At 47.5% G+C, this 16101-nt stretch overlaps 1 long non-coding RNA gene across 1 annotated transcript; it reads right to left on the reverse strand.

The window, feature by feature from the left end:
• Window positions 1-8434: 8434 nt before the first annotated feature.
• LOC123751936 (uncharacterized) lies at window positions 8435-14660 on the reverse strand. The gene is made up of 2 exons (XR_011230405.1): window positions 14279-14660; window positions 8435-10252 (listed from the first exon to the last, which is right to left on the reverse strand). It is a non-coding gene; the product is annotated as an uncharacterized lncRNA (long non-coding RNA).
• Between the last annotated feature and the right edge of the window lie 1441 nt (window positions 14661-16101).

The following is a 16101-nucleotide window of genomic DNA, read 5'->3' on the forward strand; positions in this document are numbered from 1 at the left end:
GGAAAGATGAAGGAAGACTAGAACTGGAGCCACCAGTCGAAAAAGGGGAACACAGTTCGGTGGCGACTGACACAGGATCCGCCACAATAGAACCATGGAAGTGAAGGACTGGCGAGACATCTGGAACAAACTTACTCGCAATTTTACGGATTTTCTTCCAGATCTGGGGCAGAGGAATATCAGACGTAATGGTGGAGACAAAAGATTTCCAACTCTCAAGTTTAACCGTACGGACCACAGTCACCTTATAAAACAAAAGAAAACAGCTGTCTGTCTGCATCTGTCTTTCTTCCAGGCTGCACTCTTACAGAGGACAGTCGAAACACCCAGCATTCCACCTGGGAACGCACTTCCGCATGCCCTTGGAGGTAGAGCAAGGAATAGAGTGAAGGGCAGCGTCTAATATGGTGTGATGAAAAAGGAGTAGGGCTCGACGGTGAGGCAGATAGGAGAGGTCAGAAAGAGTAGCATGTAGAGTGAATAGATTCCAGTCAGCCTTGGTAAACTGCCACCTAGGGAAGGAGAGAAAAGGGTGAAAAGAGAAAAAGGTGACAAGGATGGGGAAATGGTCACTGTTATGGAGGTCACGAAGAACCTGCCATGTGAAATCTAAATAAAGACAAGACGAAAAAGAGAGAGGTGGTGATGAAGAAGAGGAACTACAGGAGGGGTAAAAGTCAAAGCATGACAACAGGCGAGAGGAAGGATGTTGCAAGGACCGCGCAAGATATCAAAGACAGTGGCGATCACGGTGATACTGGAAAGATAGGAAGGCAGTATCAACATACAAGCTGAGGGTGGGAGTCGAACGAAAGGCACCAGAGCTGAGGCGCAACCCAGTACAGTGCAAAGCATCACGACGACGAAGAGTAGGAGACGAGTAAGCAGGGCAACCATAATCGAGTTTAGACAGGACGAGAGACGAATGTAAAGAGAGGAGTGTGCGGCTATCAGCTCCCCAAGAAGTATGGGACAAAACCTTAAGGATGGTAAGGGTCTTGGAGCATTCAACTTGGAGGTAAGAGATATGAGGCGACCAAGACAAACGAGTGTCAAAGATTAACCCCAAAAGCTTAGTGGACTCCCTGAACACAAGGAGATGACCATAAAGCGAAAGAGGGACAAAGAACGACATGCTTCTGAGTAAAAGTCATAGCACAAGTCTTAGACATAGAGAACTTGAAGCCATGATCAGTGGCCCAAGATGACATGGCATCAATCGCAAGTTGAAGCCACAGTTGAAGGAGAGGCGAATCATCATCCCGACAGGAAAGGGTAAGATCGTCGACATAGAGAGCGAAGAAAACACCAGAAGGGAGGAAATAAGACCATTGAGTGCAACTAGAAAAAGAGTAGTGCTCAGAACACTACCTTGGGGTACACCCTCATATTGCCTAAAAGGGGCAGAGAGAGTGGCACTAAGCCTAACTCGAAAGAAACGAGAGATAAAGCTTTGGAAGAAGAGAGGGAGATTACCACGAAGGCAAGATGAATGAAGTTGTGACAGAATATGATATCTCCAGGTGGTGTCGTAAGCCTTTTCCAGGTCAAAGAAGACGGCAACAACAGAGGTCTTCGCAGCAAAAGCAGTACAAATATAGACCCTCCAAGTTTGCCAGGACATCTGTTGTGCTGCGGCACTTGTGAAAACCAAATTAAGAAGGGGAGAGGTGGTGAGTGTTCTAAAAACCACATCAGACAAACGTTAAGCATACGTTCAAAAGAGTTTGCAGACAACTCATGAGGGCAATAGGGTGGAAGTCCTTAGGGAATGTCCTGAGAGACCCTGGAAACATAACAGGGAGGACGGGTAGGACAACAGCATCGAGCCAGTCCTCAGGTACTGAAGATGATTCTCAGACCCGATTATACAGACTCAGTAAATACCGAGACATGCAAAGAGGGAGATGGTGAAGCATCTCATAATGAATGCCATCGGAACCCACTGCCATAGAACCACAGAGGGACCGGGCAGACTTAAGTTTAGAGAGAGAGAGAAGGGATCATTATAGAGAAGGCTGAGATGAGTGCAGAAATCTAAAGGACGAGATTCAAGAACAGGCTTACGAAGAAGGAAAGATTGAGGAAGATGAGAACCAGAGCTAACAGACAAAAAGTGGGAACCCAGTTTGGTCGCAACGTGCAACGGGTCCACCACAAGAGTATCACGGAGGTGGAGGACCGGCGAGACATCAGAAGCAAACTTACCCACTATCTTGCGGATACCCCTCCAGATCTGCGGCAGAGTATTTTCGGACGTAATAGTGGAAACATAAAACCTCCAACACTCACGTTTACCTGTACAGATGGTCCTACAGACCACTGAACTCGCCTTCCGAAACAAAAGACAAAAATCAGCCATCTGCCGGCGGCGGTGTCTCTTCCAGACTGCACGCTGATAGCAGACAGTCCAAGCACAGTCCACATTCCACCAGGGAACGCACTTCCATGTTTCCTGAGAGGTAGAGCGAGGAAAAGAGTGGAGGGCAGCATTGAAGACGGTGTCATGAAAAAGGATGAGGGAGCGAGGGAGAAGCAAAATGGAGAGGTCGGAGAGAGTAGCACAGAGGGTAAATTGATGCCAGTCTGCCTCGGCAAACCGCCACCTAGGGAAGGAGAGGGGAGGGTGAAAAGAAAAAAGGTAACAAGGATGGGGAAATGGTCACTGCCATGGAAGTCATCAAGAACCTGCCATGTGAAATTCAAGTACAGAGACAACAAACAAAGAAAAAATCAAGACAGGAAAGGGTGCAGTCCAAGAGTCCAAATGAGTGGGCTCATCAGAATTCCTTAGAGACAGGGAAGAAGAGAGGATGAGCGGTTCAAGAAGGCGACCCCGGGTGCTTGTCAGAACTTCACCCCAGAGGGTATGTCGACAACTGAAATCACCCAGCAGGAGCAGACTCTGTGCTCCTGCAAAAACTGTGTACCATTTACGCACAAAGACACGGGCAACAGAACATTGGAGAGGTGATGGAAAAAGTAAGGGGATGAAGGGAACATCAGAACGAATCAAAAGCAAAAAAGTTATTGGCCCCAGCAAAATCTGAAGGGGGGGGGGGGGGGGCCATGGGGGAGAGAAAGGAATAATCACGGAAGCGACTAGGATGAGCACCAAGCATCGGCTCCTGGAGACGGACACAAAGGAGCGAAAACTGTGAAATCAAAAGTTGGAGTTTATGGAAATTGGCGTAATATCCATGAATATTCCATTGAAGAATAGACATTGACAAAAAGAGAAAGGACAGGAACAGAGAACAATGAAGAAACAAAGGTTAAAAATGAACACAGCATGTCAAAGAAGTACAGGAACAGGATCAGGGTCAGCGAAGTCAGGGATAGTGGGCATGGGTAAACATGGAGGGAAGGGAGTGGGAGGACAGACCAGAGGCAGATGAGCAGGGATCAGAGGAGGAGGCAACCGAGAGGGACTTTCAAGGACAGCAGGAGGGGCAGAAACCAGGAAGCACACCTCAGCAAGTGCAGGAACCGAGAGGGTAGCAGGGGCCAAAGAAACCTCCACAGCAGGAACAGGGGGCTGGACCACCGAAATGGGAGAGGTGGAGCGATAGAGTCAGAGGTAGGAGGCGAGGATGAAAGTGAAGCTTTCTTACCAGTCGGGGAGGAGGAAGAAGATAAGCCAGGCTTTTGCTTCTGACTCAGAGAGGCAGGTGTTCCAGCAGCAACGTACTGGGCAACAGACTCAAACGTCTAAACAGAAGAAGAACGAAAGCGAACAACACGATGATCACTAGGAGAAGGATGGATATCAGCTCGCACAGACAGGCAGCGTGGAGAGCTAAGAGACAGAGGAGAAGGATGGGAAGGAGGATCAAAGGGAGATGAGAAAGAAGACACAGGAGACATGGCAAACTGGGTAGAAAGAAGGGGAACCCCAGACAGAGAACCAGGAGGGGGGACCCTTCGGGTCAGAATGTAAAGGAACAGGGGAGCAGGCGGTGGGCGTATCTGGGTGTAAGGCCTGGAAACTGTTGAGACTGAGGAAGGTGGGAAGGACGAGGAGAGGAAGAGCGCAACACGTGAGCGTAAAAAACCCCAGCGAAAGGGGGAGGAGGGGGATGGTGAACCTGGCGCCTCGCCTCAGGAAATGACAAACGTTCCCAGTGCTTCATGTTGAGGACGGCTGCCTCAAGTTTGTAATGGATACACGCGCGAGAGAAGGTAGGGTGGGCATCACCGCAATTGAGGCCGCGAGCCTGGGGAGAAGTGCACTCCGACTTAGAGTGACCTTCGTTCCCACACATAGGGCAGAGAGAGAGAGAGAATACTGGAGCATTTGAGGGCACCATGTCCAAACTTCCAGCACTTATTACAAAGCCGAGAAGAGGGTATGTACTCCTGAATGGAGCATCTGGCACCAGCAAGAATAACAGAGGGCGGAAGTGTCCAACCATCAAAGGTAATTTTCACAAGCCGAAGGGACAGATGGCGACAGACACGAGGGGGTCGTGAACGTGTAAACCTGGAGAACAGAATGGCCTTGGGCCTCGAGAACATGTTTAATATCCTCGTGGCAGTCCTTGAGGTTCCTAATACCGGTTGTAACATGGTGTGGGAGGAGAACAGTGCCAACACTGGCACTTAACTGAGCATTCTTGGAGACCCGAACAGGGGGGTCACCTCAATGCAGTGTAACGGGGGGTGGGGGGAAATAGCTCTATCTTGTCCATTATTCCACCCCCCAGTTAACTAACGAGGCCGGGGGAAACAGCTCTCTCTAGTCCGTTATCCCGTCCCCAGTTAGCTAACTATTCTAGAGCACCCTCCAGAGTTCCTAAGGCAACCTCTCTCGTTCAACACCTTGTAACCTAGGTATTTGACTACCTAGGTACTAAGACTACAAGGCGTCGTAACTGGATCAGCTACCCGAAACTCTAGAGAGAACTCTAGAATACAGAATCACTGCCACAAACGTATAAGAGAAAACGAAAGGAAAGAAATGAATAGTGAAGTAATTAGTGAGGGTTTGGGGTGAGAGGCAGAGAGGTGGGAGGAGCGAGGAGGGTCATTAGTTGAAAGTGAGAGTTTAGAGATGGGTGGAGGGAGAGGTGTAGATAGGTAGAAGTAGAAGAGTAGATAGTAGGAGTAGAAAGTAGATAGTAGAAGACGAAATGCTGCCACCATCCATTCATGATCATTACATACAAGACAAGGAATGGAACTTGCCTGTATCACAAAATTCTCAAAGGATGTTATCATGAGTTCATTATTAGTATGTTCCCTCTGTACCATGTACTCAGTCTAAACCATGAAAACAGTAACCACAGAGGCTTTCTCACCTCAACTCAAAGCTCTAGGGAACAAAGTTAAACACAATTTAAATAATAAATTCATAATTATATTTCACATGAAGTATCATAATTTAGCAATTCAATTAAAATGTTAAAGAGAGTCATCATCCAAGAATTCGAGAACCCTACAACTTGACTGCCCCTGATCATCACACAACATATGTAACCACGACCAAGTCACCTTAACGTTCACTCACCGAGGACTGAGTCTAAGTTGAATAGAGAGGGGGTGGGGGGTCTGTAGCTTGACAGAGACTGTCTCGCCCCTGCCGGCCGACAGCCTCCCTGCTAGGGACGTCTTCTCTCTTTGCTGTCTGCTGTTCTGTCTGTTAATGCTTCATGCTCGATAGCTCTCCGAGTTTATATTGGGGAACCTAGTAGCTAACTCCGCCCACAAATAGATAGCCTCCGGCACTACCAAGCCACTCCTTAAACGTCGGCATGTTTGAAGGCTACCAGACTACAACTAAGAGATTATCAGAAGCAAGGTGAAATTCGCATGATCTGACCTCAGGTCACTTGGGGTCATTAACGCTTTGAGGTGTGAGATCTCAGGCAGACAACTGGCGCCTCTCAGATCCTTGTCTGTGACTCATGTACTCTATATATATTTTAAATAAACTAACTCAAACACTTTTACAGTGTTACAGCAGGACAAAGTCGCCAAGTGGACAGCTGCATCCCGAGAAGAAGCAGCAACAACATGCGTACCGAGATGGGTGGGGTTAAAAGTAACAGAGGCATCTACTGAACCAACAAGGTGCCTATGGAGGGAGAAATTGTCAGCAGTAGAATCTAAATGATGGAGGTCAAAGTACTTCAAGGGAGTAAGTCAAAGTATCAAGAGACCTAGAATGTGGAATGACCTTCCCAACCATGCTAAAGACTGTACCTCTCTCAACCAGTTTAAGATAAAAACGAAGCTATACCTAATAAATTCCCTGTAACCTACCTTACCCCTCTATTGTTAACCAATGTGTTTTTTTTTTAAATGACGCTGTTTGTCGACCGAATTGTATTTGTGCTGCTTTTTCAGCCATGTTCCCCCCTTTTTATCTCTTTTTTTTTTATTTGTTCTCAACTCATTTTATTCTTTATGCTCAATTAGTATTAAGCTTTAGTCATTTAAGTTTTTCATGCCCGAAACGCTTTGCGTAATAGTGACTTTAGGCATTGTATGTATTAGCCCTATCTATAAATCCATCACTCTTTGTAAAATCTCTTGTATGTATCTTACCTAAATAAACATTTGATTTGATTTGATTTTGACTTAGTCCACGTAGCAAGATCAAACAAGGCATGGTACGAATTGGTATGGGAAGGAAGCATGCGAGAGCGGCCATGGCGGGGACGGTGGTGAGAAACCCCAAGAGAGAGAGAGAGAGAGAGGGGGGGGTCATAAGGTGCAGTAGTCACAATGAGAGATGGAGTCGTACTAGGGGACGAGGTAGTCACCACAGGGGGCTTGGGGCTCGACCCAACCACAGAAGAGGAAGGGGAGCGGGGGAGTAGTCCAGTCTGGGCCCAATGTAGCGGGGGCTACAGAGCCCGGCTTTCCATCACAGTCCGACTCGGGGCCCTGGTCTCCCACCCCACATTTGAGAAGTTAAAAATAAGTGTCAGATATCAGCATGTAAATGAACAGGTAATTATTTCATCAACAAACAAGCCCTCATACCCACTATAGCGCCACAATTAGAGGATAAGACACCCGATAAGACGTGCCCCTTCCCCCCAGGGGTGCATCGTGGATATATGCCCTGCAATCACCACTTTAAGAACCAACAGTCCATCAAGATTGGGCTCAGCAACGAAGAAAAAGAGTGACAATAAAAGTGTCCCTTTGCTCAACAATTTCGGGTACCACAGTTTTACGGGCGAGAGACTGTGCCTCACCTAACACCCAGTGTCAAAACAGAAGATGACATCTAAAAGAATGATCAAGAATAGCAAAAAGTCGCTGGGAAATAGCAATTAAAAAGGAGAATTGGGAAGGAAAAATTAAACTTAGTAGGAAAAAGCATTCAGCACAATTAGTGAAGAAGGCAGCAGGAGCATATAAGGCTTCAAAAGGACAGAGGACACTGTCCCATGGAGCATCACACTCTAGTATCCGCCAACCAAGCCCCCTCACGATGGCAACGAGCTGGAAAGGGAGGGAGAGATGAAAAAGACGAGAGGGTGAAGAATACTGCCCGGTGAGACACCAGTGTTTATGGGTAGAGTGGGAAAATTGGAATCATTCACAGAGACATACTGGAGCCTGTCACTGCATGAGGTAAGATTGTAGGTATTGGAGGGAGTGACCTCTTACTCCGTAATGTTGCAATTTAAGAAAGTTAATGTGTTTACAGTGTCAAAACGTCTTATGTAGGTCAATAAATAAATGAATAAGTTTTCCAAGGGCTGCATAAATGAAATTAATCATACTAACTGGGCATGATTGGTCCTTTTTTGGGCCTGAAGCCATTATGGGAAGAACTAAGTATAAATAGGAGTAAGGCTGCGTGTAAATTAACTTTAAAATAATTTAGACAAAATCGGCAGAATTGATATTGGTCTATAATTGTTGACTTCAGTGAGATTGCTGATTTTATGGACTAAGGTTACTCTTGCTTTTTTTCTCAAAATATCAGGAAAGGTTTAGAGTTCAAATAATTTGTTGTAGAGCAATGCAATGGCTGGAGCTAAAAATCTAGAGGCTTTTTTTGTAAATTAATGTTGGTATCTCAACATACAGTATCTATGCATGGGGTTCATTCATCCACTGCAAACTACCTCAAACCCATCATCACCCAACAAAAATGTGCTATCATAACAATAAAACTGTCTTCAAACAACACCCAACCTCTCTGTTTAAAATCCCTGAACATGCTACATATACACTCGCTCTACACATTCTCTTGTGCTATTTACAAGTACAAAACCTTGTTCCTAAATACTAACCCTGATCTGAAACTCTCCATTGATAGACGTAATAGAACCCACAAGCACCACAACATAAATATCTCTTTGATATAATTTTTTTATATAAATTGACAGTCAGGATAATATAATTGCCAATCAGACTAATATAACTTTGAATCAGGGTTTTCTGATCAGGGGAAGGAAGACACCAAGCCTTGGGGGCGTAATTTTATTGACATGATAAATAATTCTGCAGAAGTAAAACAGGCTTTTAAATAGGACTTAACAAATGTATAACATAGCCGTGGCTAACGCAAAGTACACGAAACATCTTAAATTGTACACCCGTAGTAAAACGTAATCTTATAGCCTAGTAACAAACTCTGCAGAAACCTAATGTCCTAATGTCTAGAATTAGCAGTGAGGCGAATGTAACAAATCTAATACTAAGTATAACAGGACACCAAAGTGAACAACATAACATAAGGGAAACCCTAGCTGGAGAATAATCAGGCGGCAGAAAACATAGTGACTGGGGAAGCCTGATATGTATTTGGAGAAGAAAATAACCCCAGGCCAGAGGCCGAGCCGCCAAGGAAGGAATTACCTGACAAGGTAGGGCTTACTAGTAGAATGTCTGTAAAGTCAAAGTAGTAGCTGCGGACAGCGGAACACTTGGGGACGGGCGCTGCACCCCCCCACCCATCCCCAGTGAAACGGGAGGAAAACGTGAGGAACAACGACTGACGTAGTCAGAACCGTGAGAACTGGCAGCCAGCAGAAAGGGGGAGGAGGGTGGGCGCTTCGTGAATCTTGGACCTGGTCGGGAGAGGGAGTGAGAGCGGGACCTGACTTCCCGCGCCTTTTATGCCACCCAGGCTGGCCGCACCACGCCTGCGGGACGCGATGCGCAATTGTCTCTTCCTTCCCCCGTCAGAAACTCCACCGCCTTTCGTCAAAAGGCAGTGGGCCATTTTCTGATCAGGGGAAGGAAGACACCAAGCCTTGGGGGCGTAATTTTATTGACATGATAAATAATTCTGCAGAAGTAAAGCAGGCTTTTAAATAGGACTTAACAAATGTATAACATAGCCGTGGCTAACGCAAAGTACACGAAACATCTTAAATTGTACACCCGTAGTAAAACGTAATCTTATAGCCTAGTAACAAACTCTGCAGAAACCTAATGTCCTAATGTCTAGAATTAGCAGTGAGGCGAATGTAACAAATCTAATACTAAGTATAACAGGACACCAAAGTGAACAACATAACATAAGGGAAACCCTAGCTGGAGAATAATCAGGCGGCAGAAAACATAGTGACTGGGGAAGCCTGATATGTATTTGGAGAAGAAAATAACCCCAGGCCAGAGGCCGAGCCGCCAAGGAAGGAATTACCTGACAAGGTAGGGCTTACTAGTAGAATGTCTGTAAAGTCAAAGTAGTAGCTGCGGACAGCGGAACACTTGGGGACGGGCGCTGCACCCCCACCCCGCAGGCCAGCAGGCCGGACCCCCCCCCCCGAAGGGCGAGTGCCCGCTGGCCGCGAGGGAAACCTCAGGGAGGCAGAGCAACTACGCTACAAAACTAGGAAGGAAGGAGGACAAACTGGAGGAGCTCGCACATCGCCTCGACTTATGCCCCCTGGCCTTGGCCCGTGGGCGACGGTCGGTGAAGGTGGGGGGCAGGGGCGGCTGTAGCAGCCGCGGCAGGGTCTGCCTCGGTGGTTCCCATGCCCTGAAGGCTTGTGACATGAGAGGGCCCCCGAGCCTGCGCGATGGGCGCCTGCAGCGTCGTCCAATCGTCGGCCGAAAAAGGTGGAGGCTGCGACGCTGTGCCACCCGCCGCTTTGCCGGCAGTGGCCTCTGGGAAGTGTGGTCGCCGTGCACATCAGAGCCGCCCGAGGAGGCCCCCGAGGGGGGGAGGCGAAGCGAAGGCCGGCTGCGTCCTCACCCCACTGCGCTGTTGTCCTCACGCGACGTCGCCCGAGCCCTCTTCCGTGTTGCAGTTGCTGCGTGATCCGGCTTCTCGCCACTGCGGAAAATGAAAAAGTAAGCATCGACAGGTCTAACGGGGGAAAACAGGCAGGGAGGCCCAGCTGCCGCACCGGCAACCGTCACATACACAAGTAGACAAAAGCAAGGTAAAGTTAAGTGTCCATAGTGATTGAGAATACCGGACATAGCCAATGCTATCGTAATAAAACCAATGTAATAAACTCTGAGCAGTTAAAATAGATTAAGAGAGTAATATTCATGTATAGAATGGACAGTAATATTCATGGTATAGTTTGGTTATAATAAGACCGTATTACTCATTGTATAGTTTGTTTATATTAAGACAGTATTAATCGTGGTATAGTATAGAAGAATTCAAACAATAATAATCTCAAAAGTAAAAACAAAATTATTTGAGTATCCCACTAGAAATGTACACTGCTTTAACACTGCAACAGTGTTATTAAGTAAATACCGGGCATAACTGGAGCTGGACTATGTAACAAATTAATCTTAGAAACTTAAATAATATAAATAACATAGCGAGGCCAAAACAGTAAGAAAGGCATGAGGCGTAAGCAGTGCTAGAAACAGAGAATAAATAGCGGAGTAAATACAAGAAACTGAAACTGAACAAGTAAATAGCTTAAGACCGTATTATAATATACTTGTATTTAAGCTGAACAAATAAAAGATATAATATACTTGTATTTAAGCTGAACAAATAAAAGAGTAAACAGTGATAATCATGGATAATTTGGGTAGATTAAAGCAGGACTATACAAGGTATAGGATGGTTAGGTTGAACAGTAATATATGCATGGTATAGTTTGGATAGATTAAAATTGTAAAGTTCATGGGATAGATTGGTTAATTAAACAGTACTTATTCATGGAATAGATGGTCTAGAGTAAACCAATAATAGTCTCAAAAGTGAAAACAAAATTATTTGCATATCCCACGGTAATGGACACTGCCTTAACGCTGCAACAGGAATAGTAAGTAAATACAAGGCATAACTGAAAGCTGAACAAAGTAATAAAATAATTTAGGGAACTTAAATAAATGATAACATGGCGTAGCTCACCCAAACCGACAGACCGCTCTACGGCATGAGCCTACCCTGGAGGAGTAGAACAGAACAGTGAGAACGGGAGGGGAATAATATATTCTAATAATAGAATAAGACCGTAATATAATGTACTTGCATATAAGCTGAACAAATAAAAGAAACAGTGGTAATCATGGGAAGATTTGGTAGCTTAAAGCGGGATTAATCAAGGGATAGGATGGTAGGTTAAGCAGTAATGTGCATGGTATGGTTTGGATAGCGTAAAACTGTAATGTTCAAGGGATGGAATGGTTATTAAAACAGTATTAATCAAGGGAGAATGGCTAGCCTAGCAATAATATTCTCAAAAGTGAAACAAAATTAGTTGAGTATCCCACAGCAATGGACACTGCATTAACGCTGCTAGAGGAATAGTAAGTAAATACAAGGCATAACTAAGCTGAACAATGCAATAATTAATTTAGAAACTTAAATAAAAGATAATAACATAACATAGCCCTCCCAAGCGGGCAGACCGCCCGACGGCATGCGCCTGCGCAGGAGGACAGGACAGGGAAACAGGAGGGAACGTGTACGTGCAGGAACAACAGGCGGCTACCGAGTGGACGAGACGTCAAGGTACAAACGGGCCGGTCTACCCCGACCAGGCCAAACGGCTGGGGCGAACAAACGTGGGACACCGGGGCCAGCAAACACCTGGGGACGGACAAACCGGGATACACCGGCCAGCCCAAACGACTGGGTACGAACAAGCCGGGATACACCGGCCATCCCAGACGACTGGGTACGAACAGAACGGGCTACACCGGGCTACACCATCACCGGATGAGACTGAACATCCGTGTACGAACAAGCCGGGCTCCACCGGCCAGACAAAACGTCTGTGACGAGCAAGCAGGGCTGCGCCAGCCAGACAAACAGCTGAGACGAACAAGCTGGGCTACACCAGCCAGGCAAACGACTGGGACAAACAAGCTGAGCTACACCGACCGGACGAACAACTGGGACGAACACGCTGGGCTTCAACAGACAGACAAACGACTGGGAAGAACAAGCTGGGTTACACCAGCCAGGCAAACAACTGGGACGAACAGACTGGCTTCAAAAGCCAGACGAACGACTGGGACGAACAAGCAGGCGAAACCAGCCAGACAAACGTCTGGGACGAACGAACTGGGCTACACCCGCCAGACAACGTCTGGGGCGAACGAGCTGGGCTACACCAGCCAGACAAACGTCTGGGACGAACGAGCTGGGCTACACGAGCCAGACAAACGTCTGGGCGAACGAGCTGGGCTACACCAGCCAGACAAACGTCTGGGCGAACGAGCTGGGCTACACCAGCCAGACAAACGTCTGGGACGAACGAGCTGGGCTACACCAGCCAGACAAACGTCTGGGGCGAATCGAGCTGGGCTACACCAGCCAGACAAACGTCTGGGGCGAATCGAGCTGGGCTACACCAGCCAGACAAACGTCTGGGCGAACGAGCTGGGCTACACCAGCCAGACAAACGTCTGGGCAAACGAGCTGGGCTACACCAGCCAGACAAACGTCTGGGGCGAACAAGCTGGCCTACTCCGGCCAGACAACAACTGGGACGAACAAGCTGGGCTACACCAAGCGGCCAAACGTCTAGGGACGAACAGGCTGGGCTACACCAGCCAGACAGACGTCTAGTACGAACAAGCTGGGCTACACCAGCCAGACAAACGTCTAGGGACGAATACGCTTGGCAACACCAGCCAGACAAACTTCTAGGACAAACAGGCTGGGCTACACCAGCCAGACAACTTCTAGGACAAACAGGCTGGGCTACACCAGCCAGACAAACGTCTAGGACGAACAGGCTGGGCTACACCAGCCAGACGAACGTCTAGGTCGAACAGGCTGGGCTACACCAGCCAGACAAACGTCTAGGACGAACAGGCTGGGTTACACCAGCCAGACAAACTACAGGGACAAACAGGCTGTGCTACACCAGCCAGACTAACGTCTAGGAACGAACAGGCTGATCTACCCCAGCCAGGCAAAACGCCTAGATACGGACAAAACGAGCAACACCGGACGGACAAACAACTGGGACGAACAAGCAGGGCATCACCGTCCAGACAAACATCAGAAGAACATGCCGGACGACACCGGCTGACGCAAGTCAGCCAAACAAGAAAGTGTTGGGCCTACCCACCGGGGCACCGCCGCCACAAGGGCGTCTCCTGCCCGAGGGCGAAAAGGGAGAAGGACAGGAAGGAAGCGAACACAGCCCAAGGCAAGCGCTCCTGGAGCTCCATGCCACGTGGGTGATGCCGTCCTTGGCATGGGCCCCTAGGGTCGGGCCCTAGGGACAAAGACAACTAAAAACCCGGCCAGGAGGCGTCGCCACCAGGGTGACGCCAGGACGCTCGCAGGGAACCTGGCCGGTCACGCACGTCCAAGTGCATCACGAACCCTGGCCCCTAGGGCCAAGCCAAGAGGGCGCAACAAACCAGGTTCCGGGGAAGGAAACGAAGGGCATCCTTGGGGCGAGTGCTTCACCGAGCTCAAAGCCACGTGGGCGCCGCCTACCGGGCTTGGGCCCCAGGGCTCAGAACCCCGGAAACCGCCGCGTGGCGTCGCCACAGAGGGCGATGCCAGACCACAGAAGGAGCCTGGCCGCGCACGCACGGCCAGGCGCGGGCGAAACATGGCCCCTAGGGCAAGCCTAGGGGCACAGCAAACCGGGGAGGGCACACCTGGGACGAATGGTCCACCGAGCACGCAATAGGGCCGGGCCCCAGGGCACAGGACCACCGAAACCAGGCCACATGAAGTCGCCGCAGATAACCAGCGCACCAGTCCCGACCTGGAGAAACGCCAGCAACCCCAGGGAGGCAAGCAGGCGGAAGGCCCTAGGGAACTAGCTAAGCGGAACGAACGGGCCGCGAGGGACGGCGCAAACACACGCCAGCACTTGGGGTAGTCCTGACTAACTTGTACAGGAAACTCTCTTACCTTAGGGTTTGCTGGGTAGGGCAGGGGGCCCCTGCGGTACCGGCCTGGGATGTGGAAGGCCCCAAAGGATCGGAGAATATCAGTTGTGGGACCATAGTAGCGGAGAGGGAGTCCGATTGCTTGAGAAATCCCGTGTACACAGTAAACAAAACGTAGAAGTGGTAAGGGTACTGGCCCACGTGTCGATGAGGCGTGGTGCTGAGCGTGGAGCCGCTTCGTGAATCTTGGACCTGGTCGGGAGAGGGAGTGAGAGCGGGACCTGACTTCCCGCGCCTTTTATGCCACCCAGGCTGGCCGCACCACGCCTGCGGGACGCGATGCGCAATTGTCTCTTCCTTCCCCCGTCAGAAACTCCACCGCCTTTCGTCAAAAGGCAGTGGGCCATTTTTCACCCACAGGGTTATTGATCAATGGAACTGCCGACCCACCAAACCCATAACTGCCAAAACTGTGCTGAATTTCAAAATATACCTGGAAAAAATCATGAAGGCAAACTGGGAGGGGGAAGGGAACCTTCAACAAGCCGACGACTTCCTGTTCTCACTGAGGCCACTCGGGTTAGTGGCCCTCAGGTAAATCGGGTAAAATATTATTCCCAGACAATTACAGCATAACTGATAAAGTTAGGCTAGAGTAATAAATTTCTGGTAAATTTAGAGTGATGAATTTTTAGAGTAATATAAATTTAAATTTCATATTAACTTGACTGAAGGATATAAATGCCAATCAGCCTTCAATATGCTCTTCGGTGAAATATTTATAATCAAGAATAGAACTCATAAATAGGCCTAAACAAAAAATAAAAAATGGACATCAGTTTGCATATGAATCTCGTGAGAAGATTCCTCGATTAATATACATTTCCTTACCAATCAAATAGTGTCACCTTAAGTACATCTCAGATTGTCTTCTTCACCAACTCCAATGGTAAATAATATTACAACAAAAATGTCCATAACTTAGCTACAGAGTATATTACATTTTAAATAAATTTCCACAGGAAGCATAAAAAGGAAGCACATTATTTACATATATATGAAGAAAAGCATTTAAAGCTTTGTTTTACCTTTGCTAAATTAAAGAGATATTTCTATACTTATAAGCAATTTTGAGTTTTCCTAGTGACAGCTTCTCTATTTCTTGCTTGGTCATCTAACTTTCATAAAAGAACAATATAATAAAATATCTTCATATCTTTACCTTTCATTGTGAAGTTTATTTGTCCTCCGTGGTGTAGTGGTAAGACACTCGCCTGGCGTTCCGCGAGCGCTATGTCATGGGTTCGTATCCTGGCCGGGGAGGATTTACTGGGCGCAATTCCTTAACTGTAGCCTCTGTTTAACGCAACAGTAAAATGTGTACTTGGATGAAAAAACGATTCTTCGCGGCAGGGGATCGTATTCCAGGGACCATAGGATTAAGGACTTGCCCGAAACGCTACGCGTACTAGTGGCTGTACAAGAATGTAACAACTCTTGTATATATCTCAAAAAAACAAAAAAAAAAAAAAACAAAAAAAAAAAACAAATTATAATTACCTCTGAAGAACATCCAACTGACATTGTGATAGCACACTGTTAGATTAAAGGTATGTTAATATACCCTTATGTGGCTCATTATCCTTCAACATTCTCTTAATTATCTTTCACACTCAAAGTGTTTGGCCTATTATCTGCATGTATCATCTTGTGCCTCTTCATATGTCCAAGATGACTAAATCTCTTCCCACACTCTGGACACTCGTGAGGTTTGTCACCTGAATGCCCTAACATGTGCTGTATTATAGATCTACGTTCTCTAAATTTTTTACCACACTTGGCATA

Source organism: Procambarus clarkii, chromosome 35 (genome assembly GCF_040958095.1).
Source record: "Procambarus clarkii isolate CNS0578487 chromosome 35, FALCON_Pclarkii_2.0, whole genome shotgun sequence".
Taxonomy (NCBI): domain Eukaryota; kingdom Metazoa; phylum Arthropoda; class Malacostraca; order Decapoda; family Cambaridae; genus Procambarus; species Procambarus clarkii.